The 17,210-nt window shown below is 42.0% G+C and overlaps 1 long non-coding RNA gene across 1 annotated transcript; it reads left to right on the top strand.

Annotated features, from left to right (window-relative positions):
* The first annotated feature begins 392 nt into the window (after positions 1-392).
* Positions 393-16,921, top strand: LOC143661403 (uncharacterized). The gene is made up of 3 exons (XR_013164559.1): positions 393-1,149; positions 8,595-8,698; positions 16,519-16,921. It is a non-coding gene; the product is annotated as an uncharacterized LOC143661403 (long non-coding RNA).
* Positions 16,922-17,210: the final 289 nt, after the last annotated feature.

The following is a 17,210-nucleotide window of genomic DNA, read 5'->3' as shown; positions in this document are numbered from 1 at the left end:
GGGAGAGCGGGGCGCCCGGCGGCGGCGGCGGCGCGGAGGAGCGGGGCGTGCGGGCCGAGAGCGCGCCTCGCGGTCAGAGCGCCCGGGAGGCCCCGGCGAGCCGCGGGCGCCGCGGGAGAGACGCTCCTCTCATCTTGTCCAATCGGTTCTGAAGTTCACATCCCGGCGGCCGCGCGGAAGCGCACCTAGGGCGCTGCTCGGCGTCTGTGCGCGGCGGGAGGCGCGGGGGGAGGCGGTGCCGGCGCGGGAGGGGCCGGGGGCGGCCGCGGGGCAGTCCCGACCTCCGCTGACGGCGCGCCGGGCACCGGGCGGGGGCCGCGCCGAGCTCCGCGAGCGCTTTGCAGAACCCCCGAGTTGTTTTCAGTCGGAAAGATCAAAAGGGTGAAGAGGGAGAAAAAAAACGAAACGCAATCAGGAACGTGGCGACTTCAACACAGGGCTTAGACTAGGGTATCCTAGGAGAAGGGGCTTCTCCCAAATCAATGACTGAGTTTATTCATGCTGCGATGAAAAAAAAAATTTGTTTTTTGATTTAAAAAAAGAGAAAAGCAATACCCAGATACAGCATAACCAGGTACGAATTCATTTTCTAGGTACAATTAAATCTCTTTCCCAACTTCTTTCCCCCTCCACCAAGTAAGCATCTATCACATTCTTTTCCAGTTTTCACAAGATTTAAAACCCACCGAAGAAAAGGTAAACTGAGGTCAAAATTAATCTCATCTGGGTTCAGGAAGCAAGATTAATTTATTTTCTTCCGTAATCTCTGTTTTCCATAATGATATTCAAAACCTTGAGATTTCCCAAGTAGATATGTAGCCGAAAGTAACATTGTGCTTGTCCTCAGCGACCGTGATTTTCCGTCTCTTTGTCACAAAGTTATAGGCAAAAAACCAAACAGAAAAACAGCCAACCACCTAAACCAAACCGGCGCAGACCGCTGGCAGCGAGCCCTGCAGCCCCCGCGTGGAGGAGGGGCGCGCTGGGGACCCTCCCGCCTCCGAGATCCCACGCACCCCACACGGCGCTGAAGATCCAGAGCGAGTCTTTCCCCACGCTGGTCGTTTTGCTCGTGGGTTCTACACCGAAATCCCGGGATCTCAGTTTCCTCTCGCCCCTCCGTGGCGGGCAGATGGAGCGCCATTGCTGGTAGGAGGTCGTTGGTGTCAAGATGGTGTTACCATATTAAATTCGGGAAGACGAATGTCCCTGACAACGATTTTCAAGGGAGAATTAAATTCTTAGTAGATAAGTTAGATTTGCCAGTGGGGGCTGGAAACGCACGCCGAGTGATGGGAGCTGCGCTGATTTCCCTATGCTGCTTCAGCCGGGCAAACACCCTGGCGTTTAAAGGAATTTTATTAATTTGCCTGTTTGGTGTTCTTAATGAGCATTACTGGCTTACAATCTGGGTGGGGGGATACATTCTTGAGTCGTTCATCAAAAGGCTCTTTAATCAGTTAGTTCATTAGTCCATCCATTCACAAGGTGAGTAGTTAATAGAGCCTGCGCTGTGTGCCGACTGCGGTCTAGAAACTTTCCCATACTGTATCCTACTTGTTCCAACCCAACAGCCGGTGCTTAGACTTCAGGGAGTCTGTAGACTCCCGGAAACTGTTTGCAATTATTTTTGGAAATTTTGTTTGTTTATTTTCGGAGGAGAGGGTTTGTAGAGTCTAGGCAGTCCTGAGAATGTTGACCCAAATGAAAGGGAGCATCACTGGATTCCACAGTTTCTTCTCGTTCTTGGGCCCATCGCTTCAGATGATCGGTGTTAGGCTGCTGAAGACTGTGAGATCCCCGGGCCTTGCTGACCTCCTTTAGCCTGGACCTCACCCACTTCCCCATATTCCTGATTCACCCCCTTTTATTGAGCTAGCATCCCAATAACAATAATACCTTCTATCATGTAGAGATTTGCTTTAATAAAATGCATTCGCATGCACTTGCTCATTTTGATTTTAATGACTGGGGAACTCAGAAGGCCAGTAGGGGGAGCAATGGAGGATGTCTGACCCAAGCTGACTCCCATTCTCCAACTTACTTACCAAGGCAGAAAATTTGTTCTAAGGCAGAAATGGAAAATGGACAATTTGGATAGTGTGTTCTAAAAATGGAAAGTGTTGTCAGGCACTGTATTATATACCCTGAAATAGAGTTGGTGAAATAGACAGTTCACCTCTGCAAGAGGCAGGAGGCTAGCCCCAGAGCAATGAATGTTTTATATGCACGGTTAACCAGTCTGTAGTCAGGAAGACCGAGAGCTCGCGGCTCTTCTTTCCAGGGATGACCTGGAGTGAGCTGGTGGAGATGGGATGGGAGTGAGGGTATAGGAAATGGCGTATCTGTAGAGAAATCAAAGTTCTGCATTCTCCTTTCTATCTCCTTTCATCTAAGGATGATGATTCCAAAGGAATAAGGCCATCCATTCATTTATTCACTTAATAAATGTGAGTTGGATAGCTGTTATTTTGTCCTGAGTCACTGTTCTGGGTGCTGAACAAGTTTTTTGTTTTGTTTTGTTTTTTGAAAAGCTTTACTGAGGTATAAGTGAGAAAAAATAAACTGAACAAATAAATTTTGACATCTGTGATCAAAGTCTACATCTGTGAAACCATTGCCACAATCAAGTTAGGCATATCCATTATCCAGAAGATGTTTTCTCGTGCCCCTTGTCTGCTGGAATTTTGAAAGGGATTGCATAGAATCTGTAGATCACTTTGGTAGTGTTGGTATCTTAATATTAAGCCTTCCAAGCCATGAACATAACTCCTTGTCATTTATTTAGATTTTTAGTTTCTTTCAGTAAGATTTTATAGTTTTCTGTATATAAATTTCACGTCCATAGTTAAATTTATTCCTAGATATTGTACTCTTCTAGTTATTATTGTAAATGAAATTGTTTTCTTAATTTCCTCTTTGTATTGTTCCGTCACGAATGTATAGAAACACAATGGATTTTTGTTTGTTGATCTTGTACCCTGTCATTTTGTTGAATTTGTTTACAGTTCTGGTAGTTTTCTTGTGTATTTGTTTGGGTTTTCATTATGTAACAGGATGTTGTCTGCAAATAGAGATAGTTTACATCTTCCTTTCCAATCTGGATGACTTTAATTTCTTTTCTTTCTTAATTGCTCAAACTAGAACATCTGGTACAATTTTGAATAGCAGCAGTGAAAGTGGACATTCTTGTCTTATTCCTAATGTTAGGAGAAAGCTTTCAGTCTTTCACCATTGAGTATGACCTTAGCTATGGGCTTCTCATAACTGACATTTATCATGTTGAGAAAGTTGGGTGTTTTTATTAAGAAAGTTGCTGGATTTTGCCAAATGCCTTTTCTGTGTCTATTGAGAGAATCATGTGGGATTTTTTTTCCTTTGTTCTTCGTTTCTTGCAGCAGATTTTTGCTTAAATTCTGTTTTGTCTCATCTTAGGATCAGACAGCTCTCTTTTGGCTACTGTTTCCAAGGAATATTTTTTCTCATCCGTTCACTTTTGACAGGCTTGTCTTTGAAATAAGATGAATCCCTTGTATATAGCATATTATTGGATCATGCTTCTTTATCCATTCTGCCAAATTTGCATTTTGATTGGTGAGTATAATCCACTTACATTTAAGGTAATTATAGATAAGGGAAGACTTACTTCCGCCATTCTGTTAATTATGTTTATTTTGTATTATACTTTTTTGTCCTTCCTTTCTATTATTGTTTAGATGACCTCCTGTAATGAACCATTTTGAATCACTTCTCGTTTCCCTTTGTAGAAATATTTTAAATTTATTTATTTATTTATTTATTTATTTATTTTCCCAAAACCAAGGCTAATGCTTGTGCTGGGCCCTTAGAGATCTCCCAGACTGAAACACGCACACACACACAGAGACAGAGAGAAAGAAAGAAAACAAACCCAAAAAGTGTTAAAAGGCACACTGGTTTTTTATGTCCCAGTGGATGCTAATGGGAGGTCAGAAGCCATTGCTACCAAGAAGCCAAAACCAAGGCTAATGCCTGCCCTGTCTCCCAGACATCCACCAGATAAAAAAAAAAAAAAAAAAAAACACTAGAAAAAGAAAGAAAGATAACCAACCACTTAAAAGGTGCATTGGCTCTTTATGTCCCAGTAGAGCTGGTATGAGGCCAGAAGCCGCCCCTGCTGAGAGAGCCAAAACTGAGGCCAGCATCCTTGCTGGACCTTTAGGAATCTTGGAAGACAAGGTTTCTTCTGCCCTGGCCCCACCCAGCCACACGCAGGATCTAGGTCACCGTTTCCACCGGCGTGGCTCAGGGCATGGGAATAGGGTGGTCCCTTTGTCTGGCACTCCTGTGGTCGTTCTGAACGTCCAGTCTGGTTCCAGGGTTGCCACCTAGTTCATCCAGTCTCTGTTTACAGCTCTTTCATTTTACTGATGGCAAAACAATCTGTACAACTTCCTACTTCACCTTTTTACTTCTGTGCTCCTCCTGTAACACCTACTATTTTTTATTGAGTAACCTTTGGTTTTGCATCTGTTAAGGGATTTGTGTGATTCATTGGCTTAAAGTTCTTCAGAATATTCCCTTAACACCCTTTAAATATCTGACACCTCTCTCACTCCTGGTGTCGATTATTTTGTCTTTTCTCATTTTGGCTAATCAGTCTGGCTAGAGATTTAACAATTTAATTGATCTCAAATAACTAGTTTTTGGTTTTGTTGATCTATTTTTCTTCTATTTTTATCGTTATCCAATCTAATCTTTATCATTTCCTTTCTTCTGCTTACATTGGATTTCTTTTGCTCTGCTTTATCTAGTTTCTGGAGGCTGATGTCACTGATTTGAGACTTTCTTTTCTAATATAGTAGTTTAGTGCTATGAATTTCCCTTAAAGTAATACTTTAGTTGCACCCCACACATTTGGAATCCCATATCTGAGTTGGTCAGTTTCATTCAGCTCAAAATTCTTTCTAATTTTTCTTTTAGTATTTTCTTTGACTTATTGGTTATTGCGAAATGCCTTAGTTTCTAACAATTTGGAAAGTTTCCAGATGACTTGCTGTTGTTTATTTGTAATGTATTTTATTGTAGAAAGAGAATATACAGTGCATGACTTGAATCTTTTCACATTTATTGAGATTTGTTTTATGACCCAGAATATGGTCTTTCTTGGTAAATATTCCTCATGCTCTCTATAAAAATGTATATCCTGCTGTTATAGGTGGAATGTTTTATAACTGTCAATCAAATAAAGTGGGGTGATGGTATTTTTCAAGTCTCTGATATCCTCACTGATTTTATGTCAACTTGTTCTCTCCACTATTGAGAGTGGGGTGTTGAAATCTCTCACTACAATTATTGATTCTTCTCTCTTTTCTCACAGTTCTATTGATTTTTGCTTCATGAATTTTGAAGCTCTTTTATTCGGTACAGAAATGACTAGGATTGTTAAGTTCTTTAGAGTGATTGACCCTTTTATCATGATGAAATGGCTCCCTGTATCCCTGTAATATTCTTTGCTCTAAAATCTCTTTGTCTGATGATTAATATAGCCATGTCAACTTTCTTTTGATTAGTGTTTATATAGTGTGCCAGTTTCAATCTGTGGTGAACCCCAGAAAAGCCATGTCCTTTAATCTTCATTCAGTATTGCTGGCTGGGAGCTTTTTGATTGTTTCCATGGAGATGTGACCCACCCAATTGTGTGTGGTAACTTTTGTTTAGATGATTTCCATGGAGATGTGTCTCTACCCGTTGAAGGTGGGTTGCTTACTGGAATCCTTGAAAAGAGGAAACATTTTGGAGAGAGTTCCTTCTTAGAGCCATGAGAAAGCCACAGCAGAGCCACACAGAGCCACGAGGCCAAGAGAACTACAGAGTCCACCAGCCAGTGACCTTTGGAATGAAGGAGAATGCCCCCTTTCACTTGGGATCTTCGTGAAAGAAGAAGCCGGGAGAGAAAGCTCGCAGATGTCACCATGTTCACCATGTGTCCTTCCAGCTGAGAGAGAAATGCCGAATGTCATCGGCCTTCTAGAACCAAGGTATCTTTCCCTGGATGCCATAGATTGGACATTTCTATAGACTTGTTTTAATTGGGGCATTTTCTCAGCCTCAGAACTGTAAACTAGCAACTTATTAAATTCTCCTTTTTAAAAGCCATTCCATTTCCGATATTTTACATTCTGGCAGTTAGCAAACTAGAACATATGATATATCTTTTTCCATTCTTTTATTTTCAAGCCTTTCGTGTCTTTTTATTTCAAGTGGGTTTCTTATAGGTAGCATATAGTTGAGTCAGGTCTTCTTCTCTTTTTAAAATCCAATCTGTCTTTTAATTGGAATGTGTTCTAGTTTGCAAAAGCTGCTGGAATGTGATATACCAGAAACAGAATGGCTTTTTAAAAGTGAAATTTATTAAGTTGCAAGTTTACAGTTCTAAGGCTGTGAAAATGTCCCAATTAAGGCACCAACGAGAGACTATCTTCACTCAAGAAAGGCCAATGGAGTTCGGGGTTTCTCTCTCAACTGGGAGGGCACATGGCGACGTCTGTTAGCTTTCTCTTTTTCATAAAGCTCCCCCAGGAGCATTTTCCTTCTGCATCTCCAAAGGTCTCAGGCTGTGTGGGCTCTGGTATCTCTAAAGCCTTTTCAAAAATGGTTCCCTATTAAAGGGCTCCGGTAAGCAAATCAAGATCCAGCTACAGTCGGTGGAGTCACATCTCCATCTAATCAAAAGTCACACCCACAATTGAGTGTGTCACATCTCCATGGAGATAAACTAATAAGTTTCCAATGTATAGTACTGAGTAGGGATTACAAGAAATGGCTGCTCCCACGAGATTGGCTCAGGATTAAAACATGGCTTTTCTGGGGCATATAATTCTGTCATGCTGGCACAGGGTGTTTAGACAATTTTCGTCTAATATGATCATTGATATGGTAAGGTTTGAGTCTGCTACGTTGTTATTTCTCTTCGACTAGTCCCATCTATTCTTTGTTCTCTTTCCTTTTTGTCCCTTCTTTTGGGTTACCTGATATTTTTTTATGACTCATGGTCCCATGAGAGAGATGTGGGGATTGCTCTTTCTAATCCTTTCAGGTGGTTCATTCTTCAGCTTTGGAGAATTGCTCCTCAAGATTATGATGGCCAGTATTCATCTAAAAACTTCCCAGACGCCTCTGCAGATTTCCGAGGTGCTTTCTCTGTACAGCTCTCTCATCGCTTGTATTCTCCTTGCTCTCTGCACTCAGCTCCAGCTGCCTGGGCTTTCTGGCCACCCAGCTTCATTTCCTGGAGAGTCCACTGGGCTTTTCTTGTGTTTTCCCTTCATGGGCAACTGCAAAACTCCTTCCAGCAGTAAACTGGGACAATCATAAGACTTGTCTCATCTCCTTTGTTTCCTGTCTGTCAGGGTTCACCCTCCTTTGTGGTCCAATATCCACTGTCTTGTTAACTGCTCCCTCTATCTGTCCAGTTTTCTAGTTGTTTCAGGTAGGAGGGTAAATTCAATTCCTGCCACTCTATCTCGCCCAGAAATGGAAGATCCCAAATTTTAATGAAGGGCTTTTTCATACCACGCCTTGCTACCCACTAGAATGTGTATTATTTTAAAGGTGGAAAGCAAGAAGAGTTGGTGAGGCTGTGGAGAAATGGGAACTTTAGTATATTTTCGGTGGGAATGTAAAATGGTGCAACTGCTGTGGAAGACAGTTTGGTGGTTCCTCAAAAAGTTAAATATAGAATGATCTTGAAGCCAATAAGTCCACTTCTAGATGCATAAGCCAAAGAATTGACAGCAGGGACTCTAAGGATATTTCTATAGCAGGGTTCATTATTCATAGTAGCCAAAAAGTGGAAGCAACTCAGGTGTTCATCAACAGGTGAAGGGATAAGCAAAATGTGGTGTATATGTATAATGGAGTATTTTTCTATCCTAAAAAGGGATGAAGTTCTGATGCCTGGCTACAACGTGAATGAAACTTGAAGATATCATGTTGAGTGAAAGAATCCAGGCACAAAGGAAAAATATTGAATGATTACACTAATATGAAATACCTGGTATATGCAAATTCATAGAGACAGAGAGTTGATTACAGGTTACCAGAAGTGGGGGGGGAGGGGAGAATGGGGATTTTATGCATAATGGGTACAGAGCTTATGTTTGGGTGATGACAAAGTTTTGGTGAAAGATGGTGATGATCAGATCACAACATTGTGAAAGTAATTAATGTCATTCAATTGTACACTTGAAAGTGGTTCTAGTGGGAAAATTTATGTTGTATTCATGTTACCACAACCATTTTACAAAAAAAAGAAGCAAAGAAAAGAAAACAAACAAAAAAAAATCCCAGAGTTGGGGTTTTAATTTACAGTCTTCTAATAATTTTCTAAAAATAATGGGAGGTTTTCAGATCATAAAAACATACTTTAAGCAATTTAAACAATAATAGTATTCTTTCAGTCACAGCCTATATTTATGAATCTCAGAAATCTTTATTCCAAATCAAACATCATCAGTATACTCGGAACTTAAGTGAAATTAATTGCTTTTACCTCTGTTCATGGTACATAAAGATGAGAAAAATCAAATATTTTACATTAATTTCTATTTTAGGTGAAAAAAACTTCAAGGAGTTTTGGCCATTGTGTACCAGGCAGCTTATCCCCACCGGTGTTTGGGTGCAGTGAACATTTTCTGGACATTTCACAATCTGACATGTAAGCAATAATGATAGCTAGCATCTGCTTAGGACTTACTTTGTGGCAAGCACTCTGCTAATTGCTTTACTAACTAACTCATAATCTTTACAACAACCCTAAGAGGTAAGTACTCTGATAATTTCTATTTTACAGATAAGGAAACTGAGGCACAACTTCAGTAAAGTATCTTGCCCAAGGTGTACAACTGGTAAGGGGCAGAGCCCTGATTCGAGGCAAGGGCAGTCTCTGCTCCTACCTAAATCCCTCTCCTGACTAACAAGTCAACTGCAATTCAGTATAGACAAAGTAAAATTATTTGATTTATCACTTGCCATATCAGGCAGGAATTCAAGGACTTAAGCACTTGAGTACTTTCATGGAAAAATATCTTAAAATAAGAGCTTAAATTTCCTCCTTTTCCTCCTGATTGTGAACACAATGTATATTTATTGTAGAAAATGTGGAAAATGCAGGGTCATATAAGGAAGACTAGAACAGGCCTACAAAGCCACTGCCCAGGGAGAGCTGCTTTAAAATTCTAGTATGTTCCCCTCCATTATTTCAAATGTGCGTTAAGCATGTCCTTTTCAATTTCATGTGCAGAAACCCAACTCAAACTCACTCATGTGACAGATGGGGATGTGTTGACTTGTTTAAGGAGAAGCCTAGATGAGTGCTGACCTCAGGGGCAGCTGGAAAGGGAGTTTCCATCTCACGAATTTGCGGTCCTCTAGTTAACCCGTTCTTTAGGGCGTGATGCAGATGGGCCCCGATTCTCTAGGCTGGCATGATCCCCACATGTAGTGATGCCAGAGGAAACAGCTAGAATTCCAGGGATGATTCTGATTGGCCTAGCATCAGCCCTGTTCCCATTCATAAACTGAGGATAGAGAGCTCTGACTGGCTCTAGGGTGGTGAAAATGGGGCCATTTGATTGACAGCCCTGCCAGCTGGGGGAGGGCGGCTAAAAAGGAAAGGTTGCTGGGCAGACAAAAAGCAACAGTTGCCCACTTTCTATAATAGCTTTTTGTATTTGAGGTTTAGATAACAAACCATGATATTGAAGCTTCAAGTTGTTCTTTTAATTTATTTTAGAGCTTCTGGAACAATAACTTTTTTTCAGAACCTTTTTTTCTTCTGGCTGATAAAAATATTTGTTAGAAGAGGTTGACGGTAACTTGGAAATATCCAAGTGGGCATTTAGTTGAAAAATTCAGGCAGGAGGTTTCGATACAAAGATAGAGATTTGGAGTCAGCAAGGTAGCAATGATGGTTGAATCCATGAAAATGAGTACTGTGAAGTATGATTACAGAATCATTACACTGATATTTCTTTAAGTCTCCAGGGTGGAGCAGCTAGAAGTAAAAACCCAAAATTTGTGGGATTGTAACCCTTCCCAAACTCTGAAACTTTTTCTACAACTAATTGTTGCAGTGTGCCTTGAAATTTATTGGGTTTCTTTTTTTTTCACATGGGCAGGCACCGGGAATCGAACCCCAGTCCTCAGGCATGGCAGGCAAGCATTCTTACCTGCTGAGCCACTGTGGCCCGGGTTTCTTTTTTGTATATATGTTATTTTTCATGATAAAAAAAGAAAATGGAAAAAAAAATTTGATAGAAAAATGTGTAAGTTGTCCTAGAAGTGTATTTTAAAGATCTGAACACATGACAGTGTTTTGTAGGATTTGGTATACCCCTTTCTTTGCTGCAGGGACCATTTAACAAAATCATGGTTTGTAAGAGATTTTTTTCATTGTAGCATTGGCTGCTAACCTCTGTCTCTGATGGTAGAGTGAAGTGATGTCAGATATCCGGCATTTATTGTGCTGTGGAACTACTGATGGGCTTTTGACTTTATTGTTGTTACAAAGTTATATTTTGCAAGGCCTAACAGAAAGTGTGCTTTCTTTTGCTTTGTTTTGCACTCATTTAGCACTCAAAAGAAATATTTGTAATGCAATAACTCTGAACACACTTCAAAAGGATTTTAGATATAAACACGGTAACCATAAATCACGGCTAGAAACCTTCATCTTTGTTATGGGTTCATCATCAGTCGGTAGTTAATGAAGGTCTGGAAGGAGCCAGGAGGGGCTGGCCAAGCATGGGCTGGGGAAACGGGGCATGGTGAGCAGATGCATTCAGCAGGACTCTCCAAGGGAAAGAAGGCAGCCTGGTCAGAGGGAGGGGCTGGGCCACTGGAAGGCTGCACCTGCTATTAATTGCACACAATGGTGGACCTTATGAAATCAAGTCACAAAGCAAGGAGCCAAGATAAGGCTAGAAAGTATGGTACTGGACGAGGGGACTTGGAGCAAGCTGTGCCTGTATAAGTAGCACGAGGGTGTTTGGACATTGAGGGACTGATGCCTGAAAGGAGCTGGAAAGGATGGATAATAGCTTGGTTACACCCTGTTGTGGCAATTGCAGAGAATTGATAGCAGCGTGGTGTTTGCAGTGGGTTGAATCATGAGGGTCTCCCCGAGTTCATGTCCACCCAGAACCTCAGAATGTGCCCTTTATTTAGAGATAGGGGCTTTGCAGATCTAATTAAGATGAGGTCATACAGGAGTGGGGTGGGCCCTAAATCCAATGACTGGTGTCCTCATAAGAAGAGGAGAGGACACCCAGAGGGCCACAGGGAGCAGGCCGCGTGAAAACAGAGGCAGAGATTGAAATGAGGCTGCTGTGAGCCAAAGCCTGCCAAAGATTGCTGGTAGCCCCCGGAAGCTGGGAAGAGGCATGGAAGATTTCTTCCCTAAGCCTCTAGAGGGAGCGTGGCCCTGTGGACACCTTGGTTTTGAAATTCCAGCCTCCAGAACTGTGAGCCAGCACATTTCTGTTGCGTTAAGCCACTCGGTTGATGGGTCCTTTTTTTACGGCAGCCCTAGAAAAGGAATGCAGAGCTGCTGACTTTCCATAATACAAAAGCATCACACACATAAATGTTGCCATATAAACTGGTTTAACACATCTTTTTGCAATAATATACATGGAATGGCTAGGAAGCATACTCACCACCTCCATCCCTATTGTTGCATTGGTTCAGTGGTTCTGACCCCTGGAGGATTTTGTCCCCCAGGGGACATTCACCAATGTCGGTAGACATTTTTGGTTTTCACAGCTGGGTGGAGGGTGCTATTAGTGTCAGATAGGTAGAGGCTAGGGATGCTACTAAATATCCTACAGAACTCAGGACATCACCCCCATCCACCCTGGCCACATGTCACTATCTGGCCCAAAGTATCAGTAGTGCAGGTTGAGAGACCCTGCATTCCTTATTAGATATGAATGGTGATGGGGGGAAAGGGGCGGCAGCAGGCAGCCTTGAAGAGGGGGTGCAGGGGGAGTGGACTGATCCCGTCATCTCTGGTAAAGAGTTCAGAAACTTTACCACGAGTTTACAGGGAGTAACATCAGCACAAGGCTTTCCATTGGCAAAGCTCACGGGGGAAAACTAGGCAATCAATTAGCCGAAGAGTCTGGCAGAAGGGAGTTTTGCTGTTGTTTTACTCCGAGAGCGAGATTTGAATGAGAGATTATTCTATATTGCATCACAGATCCTTCCTCATTTGAGTGAGGAAGGACATGGTATAGACCATAGTGTTGGGGTTTGGACTCTGGAGCTAGCCAGATTTGGGTCGCTGTCTGCGTGACCTTGGCTAAGTGACAAGTATTAACCTTTCTAGGCCTCAGTGTCTTCGTCTGCAGAACAAGGACAGCGAAAGCTGTCTTTTGCAAGGATCAGCATGGGGCATTAAATGCAATGGGGCATGGTAGTGCCTGGCACAGGGGCAGCACCCAGGCTGGGCTTAACACATGGGGGGTGCAATTGTTAGCCAAACATTACGTCTCCCTCCCTCTCCCCACACTCGTACTCCTCTTCTGCAGTTAATAGAGCTAGAAATATTTTCTCAAGCAGTTGTAAACAACCCTTTGCTTATATGGTTGACGAGAAAGATAGCAGTCAGGATGGAAAGTAGGAGTGCAGGGAAGAGAAGGGAGAAGAGACCTGAGATCTTTGCAGAAGGGAAGGCCATCTCCAACCATCACACCGACATTTGGGTCACTTGTCGAAAGCCAAGTTATCAAACACAAGGAAAGTGTAGGTGATAATTTCTGCTGGAGAGAAGGGTGCAGCTCATCAGTTACAGATACGTTGGGTGGGAAATTATCTTGACACAAAGGTAGCCCCGATTACACCACTGAGGCATGCTCTTCTCGAGGTCACAGACCCAAAGGACTCACAGCCCAAATAAAAATGCTTGAATCACACAGATATTAAATCAGCTTAAGATTCACAGTGAGGAGTAAGGGGAACAAATGGGGCAGCTTAACACATGTAGGACAGGATGCAAGTGGGAGGAAGCCCCCCTCCACCTGAGTTCTGGGGTACACAGTGTTTGCATGTGCTCTCTCACGTGTGGCCCCACAGCCTCCGCTCCTGTCGATGTGGTTTTCAAGATCAGAATTGGGGTTCAAGCAAGGGGACCTATAGACAGCCACTGTGCAACAGCAATGACATCCACTGGTCATTAGAGAGATGCAGGGAAAGTTTGCCTGGCCATAGCTGTAGCTCACCAATTAGCCTGCAGGACAGCCATGGATTGTATCTCCATTTCATGGATTTTAACTCCGTTTCATGGGTACATGTGGGGCTAGAATAGGACCAGAGTGGGTATCACCAGTGGGTGGCCAGGTTCAAGGTCACAGATCCATTAACCCAGAAATGACATAACCGTGATTCGGTCTTTCCAGCCTTTTCTGTCTATAAGTAACACTATTTGTTTCATTGTATTTTCTACTCCTTCTAGAGTATCTTTACTATATCTTAATTTACTATCTATATACTTAACATATCTTACAAGCTACTAATTTACTACTATCTATGCTTTATCCATCCCCTTTGTTTTTCTTATCTTTACAACAGGATTGAATTATCTCATGCAGCACAGAAAATACATATTCAAGATTGAACTTGTTGGTTGGTCCAAAGCAGCTGAAGGGACTTTTATGCTGGCAAAAACACTGTGCCATCAAGTCAGGCGTCCCCTTCACCTCAGAGATCAGAAGTAGCCAACGTAGCAGTTTACCTGCTTTTGCTGTCAAGAATTGATTAGAGGAAAGGGGAAATCATAGCAAGGATCTTTTCAGTAGAAAGCAATTGATTTGGGACTACTGACAATAGTTAAGCTGCCCCTTTACTCTCTCTCCTTGAGCAAGAAACCAGCCAACTCAAAACTGAAAACAGGTATATTCCAGAAATTTAACTGGACACCCTGCAGCCTGAAAATATGCCAGTTTGGCTCATAACACCTTAAAATTTGAATCTTGCAATTCAAATTGCTTTCAAGGACAGGAAGCCTTGACCTTCCATCCCTTCCTCACCTAGCTCAGTTCTCACTAAGGGTTGTTTTCTTTTTTCTTTTTTTTCACTAATAGGCCAAGATTGTGTTCATAGATGTGCAGCAGAAAATATAAACCCCTTACCCTCTACTCATAGAATGTCTTTGTTGGAATCCTTTTAATTTTTTTTTTTTATTACTTAAAAAAAATTAACAAAACATTTAGAAATCATTCCATTCTACATGTACAATCAGTAATTCTTAATATCATCACATAGTTGCATATTCATCATTTCTTAGTACATTTGCATCGATTTAGAAAAAGAAATAAAAAGACAACAGAATAAGAATTAAAACGATAATAGAGAGAAAAAAAACCTATACCTCACATGCAGCTTCATTCAATGTTTTAACATAATTGCATTACAATTAGGTAGTATTGTGCTGTCCATTTCTGAGTTTTTATATCCAGTCCTGTTGCACAGTCTGTATCCCTTCAGCTCCAATTACCCCTTCTCTCTTTTTTTTTTTTTAATTAACGGAAAAAAAGAAATTAACCCAACATTTAGAATTCATACCATTCTACATATGCAATCAGTAATTCTTAACATCATCACATAGATGCATGATCATCGTTTCTTAATACATTTGCATCGGTTTAGAAGAACTAGCAACACAACCGAAAAAGATATAGAATGTTAATATAGAGAAAAAAATAAAAGTAATAATAGTAAAAACAAAACAAAACAAAAACCTATAGCTCAGATGCAGCTTCATTCAGTGTTTTAACATGATTACTTTACTATTAGGTATTATTGTGCTGTCCATTTTTGAGTTTTTGTATCTAGTCCTGTTGCACAGTCTGTATCCCTTCAGCTCCAATTGCCCATTATCTTACCCTGTTTCTACCTCCTGCTGGACTCTGTTACCAATGACATATTCCAAATTTATTCTCGAATGTCCGTTCACATCAGTGGAACCATACAGTATTTGTCCTTTAGTTTTTGGAGAATCCTTTTAATTTAAGGTACAAAAGTCGGAGAACCAATATGCCCCAACAAGACCCAGAGCATTGTCATTTTGACTATAGGGTAAAATGTGAAGAATGTAGACTTCTTGACAAAACAGTGTCCTGAAGGACCAAGTCCTCCAGTGCAGCATCGTGTCTGGAAAAGATGACTTCTGGATGCTGCAGAAGAAAATCCAATTCCTCTGCAGTGTACTTAGCCAACTGTCCAAGAAGGCAGACATTTCTCTTTGCTCCCAGTGGGATTTATCATATTCCCTCAAGTCTAAATTCACATCCTTTCATTAAGACAGGCTTAATTGTAAAAGTTATGACTCATAAGCTTATGATTCTCATCCTTCCAGACTGAGTGAAAACAGGGAGGATAAAAACAAAGAGTAATGTGCAGCATTCGATGCAAAAAGTTAGATTTATTTTGAAGTGGTTATTTTGCTGGACCAGTTCCTCAGAACCTTCTTTAATACTGATTATAAATACCTCCTCTTCCCTACGGCTTTGCTGACTTCCCACTCTCCGTTTAGATATGGACTCTTCCTCCTTTGAAACCCTTATGCATTTCATTGATGGGTTCTTTTGGCGATCTAGAGAAGCAGCAAATTGGGAGTAAGGAAAGTGGGGATAAGAAGTGTAGGAAGATGGGGGAAGGTGGGCATCTTGGCATATTGGTTGAACTCTCACCCAAGTCGGCCATATTGATTGGACTGCCACCAAAGTTGGCCATAATAGTTGGACTCTCACCCAAGTCAGCCATATTGATTGGCCTGTCACCCAAGTTGGTCATATTGGTTGGACTCTCACCCAAGTTGGCCATATTGATTGGGCTGTCACCCAAGTTGGTCATATTGGTTAGACTCTCACCCAAGTTGGTCATATTGGTTGGACTGTCAACCAAGTTTGCCATACTGATTAGACTGTTTTTCATGGATATGCACAGTGATTCTCACAGGGAGGTATTGACCCTCTATGGGGTGCTAGGAAGAGTGTAGAAGTAACTTTTGTTGACATAACGATAGGGAAGATGGCATAGCCAGGGATGCTAGCACCTTGCCTCATGCAGCACACAACAACAAATTACCCCACATAATGTCAGTCGTGCCTCTGTTGGGAAACTCTGGAATGGCAGAACAAAAAACAGAAAAGGAAGTCTGGAGCCGCAGGGGAGGGGGCTTTGTGTTCCCAGTTAAGACATGTAGACCTTATTTGGAGGTATATGGGAAACCACTGAAGATTTTGAGGCATTAAAAGTGACATCTGACTTGTTTTGCTCTAGCTGGGACATAATAATCTCAGTCCCAAGCTTGGCTGTGTCTTGAGGTCCCCAGCCCACCAAGGTACCTTTAGCTTCCTCCCTCACCACATTAAACCAAGAGAAGTGCCCATGGGCAAAAAAGAAAAATTTTAAATGATGGGTTTCTTGCACTCACCCTCATTCCTCCAGGAATTAATTTTTAAAGTTTCCTTTAAGGCTCACCAGACAAGGCATGGTGTAAAATGTAAAAGAAGACAGACAAACAGGACCACCCAGCTGGCTGAAGGGAGAATCTGCCTGCGCAGCGCACCTGGAAATCGGGGGACAGCTGTGCTGGCGAAGCAGCTGGATTGTTGTGACGTTTCTCCACAGTAGAAGGGAGAGAACTGCTTGAAGTGTGGACTTTCAAGGGAAATGCTTGAGAACCCTGGTTAGTGCTGTGAAGTAGAGTCTGAGGAAAATGTCCTGTTAGGACCCTCTTCCTCGAGGGAAGGGATGGGTCCTTGCTGATACTCAGTTATAGGCATGGCAGTTTCTAAGGAGGAATTCAAGGGGAGCTGCTTTCAACTATCATCCCCAGCAAGCGCATGCTAAGGGGACATTGTAAAACGGAGGAAGGAGCTGCAGCTAGTTCCAGAGGGATCTCTCGGAGCCCTCGCGGGTCCAGTCGTGCCTCATCCTTGCTCAGTGTGAAATGCCCCCAGGATGCAAAGCTGTGTGTATTGGTGAAAAAGCTTCTGTGTCTATTAATGGCTGTGGTGTGAAGAAAAAATATGCATCCAAGTAACTGGGAGTAACAGAGACTATCTGTTACTGGAAAAGGAAGGAGAAATTTATTACTTTACTTTAATATTTCTCTACTTCTTGAATATTTTCTGATACATGTATATTACTTTTTTTTTTCCACA

This window comes from Tamandua tetradactyla, chromosome 17 (assembly GCF_023851605.1).
Source record: "Tamandua tetradactyla isolate mTamTet1 chromosome 17, mTamTet1.pri, whole genome shotgun sequence".
In the NCBI taxonomy this organism is placed as follows: Eukaryota; Metazoa; Chordata; class Mammalia; order Pilosa; family Myrmecophagidae; genus Tamandua; species Tamandua tetradactyla.
Note: the sequence above shows the minus strand (reverse complement) of the source record. Positions and strands in the feature narration are given on the sequence as shown.